Source organism: Argentina silus (assembly GCF_951799395.1).
Source record: "Argentina silus genome assembly, chromosome: 19".
Taxonomy (NCBI): domain Eukaryota; kingdom Metazoa; phylum Chordata; class Actinopteri; order Argentiniformes; family Argentinidae; genus Argentina; species Argentina silus.
In genome coordinates, this window is record NC_139673.1 from 4993426 (window position 1) to 5006467 (window position 13042).

General features: G+C 45.9%; 1 protein-coding gene across 1 annotated transcript in view; it reads left to right on the forward strand.

Moving 5' to 3' along the window:
• Window positions 1–13042, forward strand: part of igdcc3 (immunoglobulin superfamily, DCC subclass, member 3) — a gene marked incomplete at its 5' end in the record, with an annotated part of 51327 nt that overhangs the window by 20610 nt on the left and 17675 nt on the right. The gene's annotated exons all lie outside the window — the stretch shown is intronic.

Below are 13042 nucleotides of genomic sequence, written 5' to 3' on the forward strand. Positions count from 1 at the left end.
CTGTTTACGTGAGCTGTTCACAGGCTCTGTCCACATTCTTTGTTTACTTCCATAGTTGGAGCAGATGGATTGTTGTTTTGTGATTTGTACACATTTCCATTTCCGTTATAGAAGAGCTTTGACTTTTAGCAGTATTTAGGTAAATGCAGAGGACTTTCTTTTTTATCTGTTGAGGGAGCCCATTCATGTTCGACCCCTAGGAAATTGAGCCGTGGTAGTTCTAGGCCTAACAGGAGGCACATTTGAAACAACAGCATTTCCCAGTGTGATTACGAGCCACTTCAGGTGCAGTGATTGTACTTCATTCATGCGGATCATCAGATATTGCTCTTTTTTTTCCCTCGCCTTCTGCTCTTGTCTGCCCCTGTCTCCCTCAGTCATCCATCCATCCACTCTTTACCCTAACCCTAACCCTAACCCAGTCATCCATCCACTCTTTACCCTAACCCTAACCCAGTCATCCATCCACTCTTTACCCTAACCCTAACCCAGTCATCCATCCATCCACTCTTTACCCTAACCCTAACCCAGTCATCTATCCATCCACTCTTTACCCTAACCCTAACCCAGTCATCCATCCATCCACTCTTTACCCTAACCCTAACCCAGTCATCCATCCACTCTTTACCCTAACCCTAACCCAGTCATCCATCCATCCACTCTTTACCGAGCTCTAATCTATCTCAGGGCAGCCAGTGTGGCTCTATTATTGTTCTGTTTTTTTTTTGTTATTTTGTTAATATTTTGCTATTTTGTATTTTTTTGTTTGTTAATGTTTTGCTTACCGTATATATAGTTGTTTTTTATGTCCCATGCACCAACCTCACCAAGCCAATCTCCTGTATGTGCAAATATACTTGGCCAAATAAAAGAATTCTGATTCTGATTCTCTCAGCAGAGCAGGCCCTGTTAAACAGCACCACCTAATACACTCACTGAGCACTTTGTTAGGAACACCTGTACACCTTCTCATGGTGGAGGTGGTGGAACACCTGTACACCTTCTCATGGTGGAGGTGGTGTAATGTTGTGGGGAATGTTTTCTTGGCACACTTTGGGCCCATTAATACCAATCAATAATTGCTTGAATGCCACAGCCTATTCTAGTATTTTTGCGGACCATGTGCATCCCTTCATGGCCACTATTTACCCATCTTCTAATGGCTACTTCCAGCATGATAATGCACCACGTCACAAAGCAAAAGTCATCTCAAACTGGTTTCATGAATATGACAATGAGTTCAGTGTTCTTCAGTGGCCTTCCCAGTCACTGAATTCTGACTGGGAATTGACTGGGAATTCAATAGAACACCTTTGATGAATTCAACACCTTTGGGATGTGTGAGAACAGGAGATTTGCAGCTTGAAAGTGCAAAAATATGCAGAGAATTGCGTGATGCAATCATGTCATCATGGACCAGAATCTCAAAGATATGTTTCCAACATCTTGCGGAATCAATGCCATGAAGAATTGAGGCTGTTTCGAGAGCAAAGGGAGGCCCGACCCAGTATTAGTATAGTGTTCCTAATAAAGTGTTCGGTGAGTGTATATTCTCCATCTAACAGACTGGTTAGTTTATCTAGTCTATTTCAGGCCACATTGGCGATCCCTGAGCTGTTATACAGCTATTATACAGCACCACAACAACTCTCAGAGGCTGTACAGTAGGTTGTTCTAAAGGTAAATATTGTGTTCTCATCTCTGTCAACTAATGGGCTGGGGGGGTGGTGGGGGGGGAGTGCAACCCACCCCTGCAGTGATAATGATGCATGGCTACTGCCCATAGGGGCCTAGTAGGAACAGAGGGGTAAGCAGTGGACCTCCCCCTCAGCCATGAGCTGGGATTCCAAATGGTCCATTGTGTGTGTGCGTGCGTGTGTGTGTGTGTGTGTGAGAGAGAGAGAGAGAGAGAGAGAGTGTGTGTGTGTGTTGTGTGTGTGAGAGAGAGAGAGAGTGTGTGTGAGTGTGTGTGAGAGTGTGCATGTGTGTACGTGAGTGTTTGTTTGTGTGTTGGGTGTGAGGGATTTAAAGGCACCATGTTCAGTTCCCAAATATGCAGGGTCCTGTGAAGTGCAGTGGAGCGCACGGGGGCTGCCACGCCCAGGCTCCTTTCAGAGGGAGGGAGTGCCAGATGTGAGGCCATTTGTCATCTCATGTTCTCACTGGCCCCCATCTCCAAGTCACTGTCAAGTTCACAGCCACTGCTCTGAACACAAGGAAAACACGTTGATTAAAACTTGGGATATTTCCATTTTTTTTTAAAGTCTGCATCTGGGAGGTTCCACGGTCTGACACGGCGACCACAATCTTGAGACGGTGGCGCGGCTGTGCGGGAGGAGCAGAGATTTATCCCGGCCTCATAAGAATGGGTTTCTAATGAGGGGGAAATAATTGGTCTTTGGCTGAAGAGCATTGGATGCCAAATGTCCATCCTCTTTGTTATTCAGAGCCGGGCCTGTGTGGCGTGCACCCAATTTAGCTCCTTAATTTCTGGGGTGACAAGATGAGAGAGTAAAGAAAGCCAAAGAAGAACTAGAATTTCCATTTGAATATAAACGGAATGTAACCCCAGATGTCTTTGTTTTCGATATTTCAAACTGAAAACAGCTCCTTTAGTGGTTTCCCACAGTGTAGAATAGCTATTCCACACCGGGGAGGTGAATGAAAAGATATTGGACGTATTCACAGGGACATGATCTAATAAGGTCTTTGGTGAAGCACCATTAGAATTATAAAGCAGCCAGTTGCATCGATTGCCATTAGTGATATTAATAAGATATATGGCCCTAGGCAACTGAATGATGGCAGAATCCCCCCCAACCAACAATCAGGTGTTGAAATGATTTTCTGTCCATCAGATGAGTATTTTAGGGTACATTAGTTATAGCCCTCTGAATTAATGAATGATGTGACAAGGGTAGATGATTGATGGAAAAGATAATATGGTTTATCTAACGATGACAACTAAGGTCTTAATTGCTCTTGTGAGAAACAAACTAACTACACACGTGTCGCGCTGCGTCGGCATCAGCGTCGCGTCAACGTGACGCTCTACCTGCTACACAGAGCGCGTTGTTTTGAGTGCGGGGAGAGGAGCAGCGGTGGGAAGAGCGTCTTTGTTCTATGTTCTCCTACTGTACTATATTCATTGATTATGCATAAGTACTATAGCTCTGGTGCAGTACTCAAGTGTTGCTAGTGGTTGTACTAAAAGATCCTCTTCTAATTTACACAAGTTGCTTTTGTTTACATTTGTGCACGTAGTCAATGTAGCTAGCTACAGAGGAAGCCAAATAGATTGCGTGGAAATTCCTGCTATGGCTAAATTGTAGTCGATAAACAACAACAACAATAATAATAATAATAATAATAGTAGCCTATACATTGCAAAATCAATCCAATCCTGGCATCTTCCCCGACAAATGATAGTCCAGAGAGACAGAACGACGCAAAATCATGAGCACAAAAAAGAATGACGTAGAAAAAAATGAGCACAAATCACGATAAATGAAAAGCAAACTTAATTATTAAGTTTAACATGAATATGAGACACACTACGACACCATTGACATGTTACGGCTCATCTCTAAAATGCTGACCAGCAAAATAGAGGAGAATATGACTTGACATTGACATGCAATAATAACATGAAGTGACACATTTCCAGTGAGACAGGAGTCCAATTTTAGGTTATAGGATTAAGACTGGAAAGGAAAATAGTCTACTGTATGCAGGACAGGAAAAGGTAATGTCCTGTCCCATGCCATCATGGCTGTGGTGACAGACAGGTAAGCTTATGCAGTGCATTGTGCATCATTGTGCATAGTCCTATCAAATTAGTGTCTGTCTGAAGATTCACAACGACAGCTTAAGAGGCACAGGTTGTTGTTTAAAGGCTTAGGGGTATCCCTTGTACCGTTGGTCCTAATGTTAGAGCTACACATCGAGTCATGTTCTGCAAACTCATTTAAAAACATATTTTGATCTTTAATTATTAAGAAACCGTCCAATACCGTCATACCGACAACCAAATAGTGTGATATGATATTCAGGCAACATCGCTCAGCCCTACCCTCCCCCCTCTCACTCTCCCCTCTTTTCCTGCTCCCTTTCTCTGATGTTCTCTCCCCCTTCCTCCATCCCTCTCTCTCTCTCTCTCTGGTTTTCTGTAAAGGGGTGTTGTGGTGTTTCAGCTCCAGGCAGTGTTCCTCTGCTGCTTTAGCGGGTGCGGGCGCGGGTGCTAGCTGCACCTCGCCGCGCTTTGACCACACTGTATTCTTCCCCTGGAAAAGCCCATTAACTCCACAGAGCCCCTCCACACAGCCCCAGTGTTGCTCTGAGAGGGAGAAAGTGATTTGAAATTACAAGCCGATGAGACTGTCGGTTGTCAAAGCCGGATCGGCATGTTGCATCCGGACCTATCCCAGTGCAAAGCCTTTAATGAGGAGGTAATTTGGCATGGGGGCCGCACTGGGAGGGGGCAGGTTAAGAGGAGATCAGGTTCTTTCAAGTGGAGAATTCCAGGCTCCAATAGAATGGGAGTAAACTACTATTGCACATGCCCTGAAAGCCCCTTGGTCTTTTTTAGCAAGCCAGGATAGCATGAATGGGTTGTGTTCTGTCACAGTTTATAGCTTGAGGAAATGTTGTTGGTGGAGATGGTGAAAATGTGGCTTTGTTTCGCAACTGCAATAGGCCACGCTATCAACAGATTCGGACAAGAGTGCCTGAAGACCCCTAAAATCACTTGCACAGAGTTCCACACTCACAGACAACAACCCAGTGATTTGATTTATTTAACCAAGGATTTAGATGAGAAGGATAGTGAGCCGGCCAAAGTATCAGATGTGATGTTAGTTATCATGTAAAACATCTAGCTGAAAGTATGCACAATGAGATTGTTTGTGTACAGTAATCAAGGTTTATTTGTTTATTTATTTGTACGGGGTAGCTGGAGGCCAATGAAAAAGGTTAAACTGTCCAATGTCGGCCATGTGTGCCCGCAAGCCCAACAAAACAGTGGTTTGATTGAACGAGTACTGGGTTTCGGTAGAGTGCTATTTTTAACTACATCAATGGATCTTTGGATACAGCGAAATAACTACGTAACAACTAATATGTGATGAGCATTTGAGTGTTCGAGAGGGATTTAGCAAGCAATGACCGCCACACGAGGCCCTGTGTGGCTACGATGGTAGAGTATGGTGCTAGCAACACCGTTAAGGTGGTGGGATTGTTTCTGACTGGGACAACAGTACATACAGTGCCCTGTGTAAGTAATGGGACAGTGAAGCATTTGTTCTTCTTTTGGCTCTACACTCATTTAAAATTGAACAATTACTATGAGGTTAAAGTAGAGATTGTCAGCTTTTATTGTGTACTTATTGGTTTCACCATTCAGAAATGACACTTTACACAAATCAACACTTTTTATGCATAGTCCCCCTATTTTAGGGAACCCAAAGGTACTGGGACAGATTTATCAAATGTCCAAAATAAGTACTCATGTTTAGTATTTGGTTGACAATCCTTTGCATGCAATAACTGTTGCCTGAAGTCTGTGACCCATTGACCCCACCAGACGCTGGGTATCTTCTCTGGTGATGCTCTGCCAAGCCTGCCCAATGGCCCCTGGTCCTAGCATAGATTTGTTTTTCTTATGAGGACTGATGTATAGATGATTCACTTACCTTAGACAAATGTATTTGTTGTAAGTCGTTTTGGATAAAGGCGTCTGCTGTAAATGTAAATGCCTGTACTGCATGAAGTCTACGACCCACTGACCCCACCAGACGCTGGGTGTCTTCTCTGGTGATGCCCTACCAGGTCTGTACTGCAGCCATCTTCAGCTGTTGTTGTATGGCATTGTCCTTCTTCGTAACGATTTATTAACATTAACTTCACCCACTGGACGAGAGAACACATGAGTAATGAAGAGCAAACCTGAAAAATATATCCCCTTCACACAGTTTATGGGAAAATAGGTCTAACTCATTATCCTTCTTATCTGATATCCTTTATTTAACAAAGCCTTAACGTATATGCAAACACATCTCTGTTTGGCAATGGAGTGGAGCGTGTTCTTCTTAGTGTCCCACTAAGCCTTGCCTGGCTAAAAATCCATACTACTTAACCTTTCATAGTGAGCTACATGACTTAAAAGGTCTGGCTTGGCAAGGGTGGGAAGATAAGGCCTCAAGGTGTAGTTTTTTGAGAGCTATAGAGTCATGCTCTGCTCCACTGTGCTGGGCCCTGCAGGACTGTGTGCTGTGCTGTGCTCTGCCCTGCCTCCTACTGTGCTGTGGACGTCGGGGTGAGGAGAGCCCTGCCTGGGACCCCGAGGGCTCCACAGGGAAGTGGGCCGCGCTGTGCTGCCGTGAAGGGAGCCCACTCTGAGCGTATTTGTCACTGCCTCTCATACCGGCTTTCTGTGATTGTTAATGGCGGCGTTTGAAGTGCTGTAATGAGCAAGCATACCTCTGGCCAACGAGTCATTAAGATAAACAAAAGGCCCCGGTCTCTGTGGTTGCTGTATTCGCACACATCAAGGCTGGCCTTTGTTATGTTTGCGTCACCACCCTCCCAAACACGTACTGATGCTTTTTTAAGGCACAAAATACCAATAATGACAGTAATCACCAAAACCCTGTGGCAATCAAAGGAGCATGATGGCGTAAGTCAGTCGGAAATCTGACACCTCTGGCCATCGCGGCAAAATTCAGTTCGAAGTTCCGAAGAACAGCATCCTCTCTAATAATATAATATATAATAATATAACCCCCCCGAAATGGACTTGCAGTGTCGGACATTAGCTGCTGTTAGCTGCATGCATGCACGATTCAAAGAAGCGGCCACCAGAGACAGAAAGGCGAAAATCGGGGAGTCCACTCCCCTAGAACACCCCTTTTTCACTCTCTCCCTTGCTCTCTGTTCTCCTCCCCTCTGTCCTTCCTGTAGCATTTATGTTAAAAAAAAAATCTCTTAATTTTCAGCATCTGTTGTGTTATAATGGGCCCCTCTTTAATTAGGCCTGCATGCTAATGTATGTAGAGGAGGTTGAGGGGGTGGTGCGTGGGCTTGGGGAGGCCCGCTCTTTGTCCTTGGGGTTGAGAGGTCAGGTGGGACGCAATCACTACAACACGTAATGAGTGACATAACTTTCCCATCATCCTCTCTGCCTCCATTTCATCTGAAAGGCTTTTATGTTTGCCGCCTCCCCTTTTCCAGCTAATGTGCAACTAAATGTTTGGAGATCTCAGCCACAATTGCAGTATGAAATAGGCCTTATTCTTATTCTTAAGCCTCCTCTTCAAAGACATGTAGTCCCAATAATGTGCTAATTACACTGGGATCCTCTGCTCTGTGGTGACACGTTTCTGTCCTAATTGTCTTTATTTTCACGTGAAACTATGAAAGCAGATCCTCAACAAGAGGGCAATCGCTGGGCCCTGCTGTTTATGCCCAGGTTGTTGTCTGGGATGTCTTATATGAAGGGCCTAATCATCTCACATTTGGCTGATCTGAATGACAAACAGACTGGATGGAGATTAGGATTGTTTCTAAAAGTAAGGCCCAGTCCTATCGCTTTCTCTAGAGCAGGTGCTTCTGGTGTGTTTCCATTGACCCATTGTCTGTTTGAGTGTGCGTGAATGTTGCTGCGCTGTCCCGGTATGACATCCTTCTGTCATCCATCTGTCTGACCGTATTTAGCAGGGTGGAGCAAATCCATCAATTACACTGTGACAGAGCCTCTTGGTGTACAGCCACTGAGGGTTTGAGAAAGCGCAGTTCAAGCCATGACAGGAATCCAGCTCCGGATGTTATAAGACGGGTTTTACTCGTGCACAAGGTGAACGACAGAGAGGCAGAGGGACTCAAATAAGCCTGGAGAGCAACACGATGCAGGAAGAGAATACTAATTAGACAGTGATTACATGGTGGCTAACAGTATCAGAAGGTCAAGGTCTAGATGCATTGGATGCAGGCGGAACAGGTGGCTACAACAGGTCCCTGGGTATGGTGCTGTGTGTCATTAGCTGGGATTGGTGTCAGCGTACAATCCTGTGTGTCATTGGTTGATTTACGTAGGTCCCTGTGTACACTCCTGTGTCATTGGATGAGAAGTCCCTGGCCTGTGTATTCTGCTGTGTCATTGGATTGTGTCATCTACACAGCTTTGTTTTTAGCTGTTATACAGTATGTCCCTGTGCTGCATAATTGGGTGTTATGGCTCCCTGTGTACACTAATGCATTATGGGGTGATATGGCTCTCTGTGTGCATTGCTGTTTGTCATTGGCTCTTCCTCCAGAGCCTCTCGTGTGCGGTGTGGGCGGAGCCTGCTCTCCCAGCCCTGAGATGGTGAGTGATGTGTTTACGCAGGTGCTGCCGTAAATACCCCCCCGCCCCCCCCCCCCTTTCATATGAGCCACAGCCCAGCAGATTAATCACAGGGATGCGGCAGGCAGGGGAGGCCAATAAAACAGCACATCTGCATTAAAATGCTATCTCCAGAGTCCCCTGCACGTAGAACGCTATTTCAAGGTGCCTATTTAAAGGCTGTTGAAGTGGTGGCTCTCCACGCTGGAATAGCATCATGTACCATCTACATTATTTACGGGCCCCATTTCCATTCCACCGGTTTACTGGGAGAGAGGAAGGGTTTGCGCCTGATAAAACAATGCAATGATGTTACGAGCCTGAGGGAGCCCACAAGGTTAGGGGGGGAGGGGTTGTGCGGGGGCAGTGACATTTTAACATGGAGCCTCACAACATGGCTGGAGGTTTGAGCGGGCTAGGAATGCTTGTGTCTATTCTGGCACCATTAACTCTGTCATATCGGTGAATCAGCTCTGCTCATCCCGTACATGGGAAACATACATCACAGGCATGAGTGGAAGCCATGAAGTTCCTTATTATATATTGGATTTGTTATTTTGGTTGTCACATGAATCTCCTATATGTGTTTATATGGCTTTTAAATCATACATAGCTCCCTGGTCTGTTTTCCGTCACTCATTGACGGTATATGTGAAATTTGCCGATCACTTTTGACATTGAGCAGGTTTTGTTGTGTTTCGTGGAGGGCTATGAACAGTTCCCCTGGGCTGTTCCTGGAATGTGAGCGAGGGGAGTCCCTGGCTGAGATGAAATGAGAGGTTTGACCCATTCGGCAGCTGGGTCAGATTAGAGGGTCTGTGGGCCCTGTGCTGGCAGCCCTGGGAGGACTACCCGCTCTCCAAGTCACCATCAGCAGGAGGCATACTTTTGATTTCCTGTCTGCGTCACTTTCTCAGTGCTCACACTCCCGCGGTGACCGTCATTGTGAAACCAGCTGCAGCAGAGTCAGAGTCAGAGGCAGAGGCTGAGGCAGAGGCTGCACGTTTCCCCCTGCCTCTAATATATGGATCGCTGTCCTTCTCCCTTCTATGCCCGTAATTAGATCTGCTTAATTTACACTGCGGGGCTGTGCTGGGAACGGGCGATCTGTAATAATGTGAGTGTTTCTAAACACTTGGCAGAGTGACACTCTGTGAGGAATAATAAAAAGGGATATAAAAAAACAAGTCCACTGGGACCGCGGGCTGGAGAGGGCTGGAGAGGGCTGCTGCTGCTGCTGCTGCTGCAACGCAGGCCTGTCTCCGATCAACCTGTGTGTGTGTGTGTGTGTGTGTGTGTATCTGCATGTGTGGTGTGGTGTGGCGCGTATGTGTGCGTGTGTGTGTGTTGTATGTGTACATGTATACATGCAGTGGTTGTGTGTGTGTGTGTGTGTGTGTGTGTGTATCTGCATGTGTGGTGTGGCGCGTGTGTGTGTGTGTGTGTTGTATGTGTACATGTATACATGCAGTGGTTGTGTGTGTGTGTGGGTGTTTCTGTGAGGGTGACTGAGGTGTGGGCCTCTCTGTGCCGCCCATGTTTTATGCATGAGAGCTGAGGGCAGGGGGCAGGGACCCGCTGGGGGGGTCGTGTCTGGGGAGACACAACGGGCAGATCAGGGGACACGATGACTACTTGGCAAAGAAACAACAGAAAGCTCTTTTATGAGGTGGTCTCCCCTTTTTACTCTTTGTTCTCCGCCATTCATGCCCATTTTCTTTTGCTGTATCGTCTGTGTGCCTGTGACAGGACTGGACATGGACCGCACAAACAGGAGTGTGTGTGTGTGTGTGTGTGTGTGTGTGTGTGTGTGTGTGTGTGTGTGTGTGTGTGTGTGTGTGTGTGTGTGTGTGTGTGTGTGTGTGTGTGTGTGTGTGTGTGTGTGTGTGTGTGTGTGTGTGTGTGTGTGTGTGTGTGTGTGTGTGTGTGTGTGTGTGTGTGTGTGTGTGTGTGTGTGTCACCCACTAGTGAAAAAGAAAAGGAGCTGTGTGTGCGTGTGTTAAAAGACAGCAAGCTGCTTTGTCATGGGTCCTCAGCTCAGCAAGCTGAATTAGTCATGTGTGTTCAGTTCTCTCTGTTCCTGTACATTGCATTCTAAAGGCTCCCTGTTCCTATGCACCTATCACCACCGCCTCCAGGGTCCTAAATCAGTCCTCCACACAGGAGGCTCTACTCTTACTGCCTGGATCTGCTTGTCCTTTTCACCCTTTTCACTGGGGGCAGCAACCAACGCTGGTGATAATTGTGTTCTAGTGTAAGGCTAGATTAGGAGATGTGCTCAGAGCAGGCCATTTTACTTGTGAGGTAAAGCCACTGGGGTCAGGGAGGACAGTATTTTAATGCCATAGCCTGTACACTGACGTGATCCCCCATGGCTTCCAGTAACTACATCCCTGGAGTTGTCAGCCAGCTGAAAGACTTTAGGTTGGCTCCGTACCGGCTATCTGGAGACCATGCTCAGTGCTCCGACAGGTAGGCAGCGTTCAGTATGTGTTCATCAGTATGCCACTCGTGTGGGGGATGGGAGAATGTTTGGCAAACAATGTTACGGCCATAACGTTGCAAGTCCCAGATGGGGATATAGCTGTGGGGCCTTGAGAGGGGGCACTTCGCCTAAACAGCATCCAGCTGTTTAAATGTACAGTATAATGGGTGGGAAGCAAACAAAAGCTTGCCCCCGTACCTTTGTCAACCTGAGGAACAGTCTGAGGTAAATTAATTAATAACAGCATTTCTAGTAATGAGACAGGTGGAAATGTGGAGACATGTACGTGTATGACTGTCTATAGTATTTGGATGAATTCAAAATCAGCTAGTTTGAATGACGATAGCTTGAGTCACCATTGACGCACAGCGCTCCAACGCCATTTTCACTTCATCTCCTCCCCCACCCCTCCTCCCCCCCTCCTCCCCCCCCTCACTTCCACCAGGCCACAGATTCCCTCTGTAGGCCTTATTTTCTCAGTTTAACTTTTTTTCCTGCTAAATCCTTCCCTGTTTTTGGGGGGGATTCATTCAACAAAACACGCTATAAATATGACCGGTTGACTGCTGATCCACTCCGGATGTAGGAACCGACCAAGGGGGATTTCTGTAGGATCATGTGGAGCCGTGGTGCTAGATTAGCTTGAATAAATGTTCTAGTTGGAAAATAACAGGGAAGGAGAACAAGGAGGGGGTCCAGCCCTCTTGTTATGCTAAGAGTGTTCAGATTCAAGTCCTGCTCGGTCCAAGTTAATTACGGTTGACATTTAAATAAGTGCACTTGTCCTGAAGATTGTGGGAGAGCTTTGAAAAAGACAGGCCTCAATCTAATTGAGTTTGTGTTGCATGCCCCACCCCCACGCCGCCTTTGTTCCACTGGGGTTCCACATGTAAAACGTAGCTCAATGATGGATTATGGATATTTACAGAGATAAGTATGTGTTTGGAATTATCCGTGTCTTTTTTGAAGATGATGTTGTTTGAACTGCATCTTCCTTCTATTTACCTGTATGGAGTGAAACTCTTATTTGACTCCTACAGAGCTCTCTCTCTCTCTCTCTCTGTCTCTCTCTCTCTGTCTCTCTCTCTCTCTCTCTCTCTCTCTCTCTCTCTGTCTCTCTCTCTCTCCATCTACAGAGAGACATTCTCTTTAGCTATGTTCTTGTTCTAGTGGTCTTAAAACTGGCTTGTTTCCACTATTAAAATGGGCTGAAAGGTCAGTGCCATTAAATACATGTGCTGTGGTCTTTGAAACTGTGGACACGAGACATTCTTTGGTTTTGATGTTGTATCCAACTTGGTAGTGTCTTTGAAAGCAATAGCAGTTGATCCAATATGTAACTATGACACATACCTCCCTTCTCATACCTGTCCCGAATCCCTGGAGTGGAAACTTGTTTAACTCGCACTGTTCTCTCCCACACGTTCTTCATCACGGTCTCGATCTGCCCTTCTTGCTTAGTCACAGGGAACAATAGCGGCTAATTGACCTTTTCTTCGAGTTCAGGAAATGGAGCCTGTGACTTTTTCACAGCATTACATCTGCAGAGCCAATCAGCTATCACTGCTCCTGTACCTGTACTCCTGATGGAGGACCAGGACCCATAAAGATGCAGCTATGTGCCTATGAGTCAGCTCTCTTAGAGTAGCTGGCGTACCATTTACTCCAGTTGTCTCAATGTCTTCGCACTTCACCCAAACAAAGGCTTTGCCCTCGACTGGGGGAATGAGGACTTGGGTTAGCTGCACAGTGTGTCAAAGTGAAACCCAGGTAATTGCCTCATTTGGTTCGGTCCATGAGGAGGTATCTACCTGGCAGATGGTAATGGTGAACCTGATTTGTATTGCAGTCAGAGGGTCCAATTGTGCTTGAGGAAGCCAAGTTGACAGTCATATTTCAAATAGACACAATGGGACATCGTAACCCAATGGGAGTTACTGCAGCTAGCCATTTCATAGCATACAATATATTTTCACCACTGTTAACATAAACTCTATTTAATAATCACCTGTTTCTCAAAAACATTGTTAAGGACGATGTACTTTGTTTCTTTGTGGTTTTTTCACAGCTCAGTGCTGTATAGGGCAAATTTGGGCCCTATGTTTTGCAGTCTGCTGTTGTATCTAGGTTAGGGTTAAGGTTAGGTTACCTAGGTTATATTTCTGTGAATAATGCTTTGA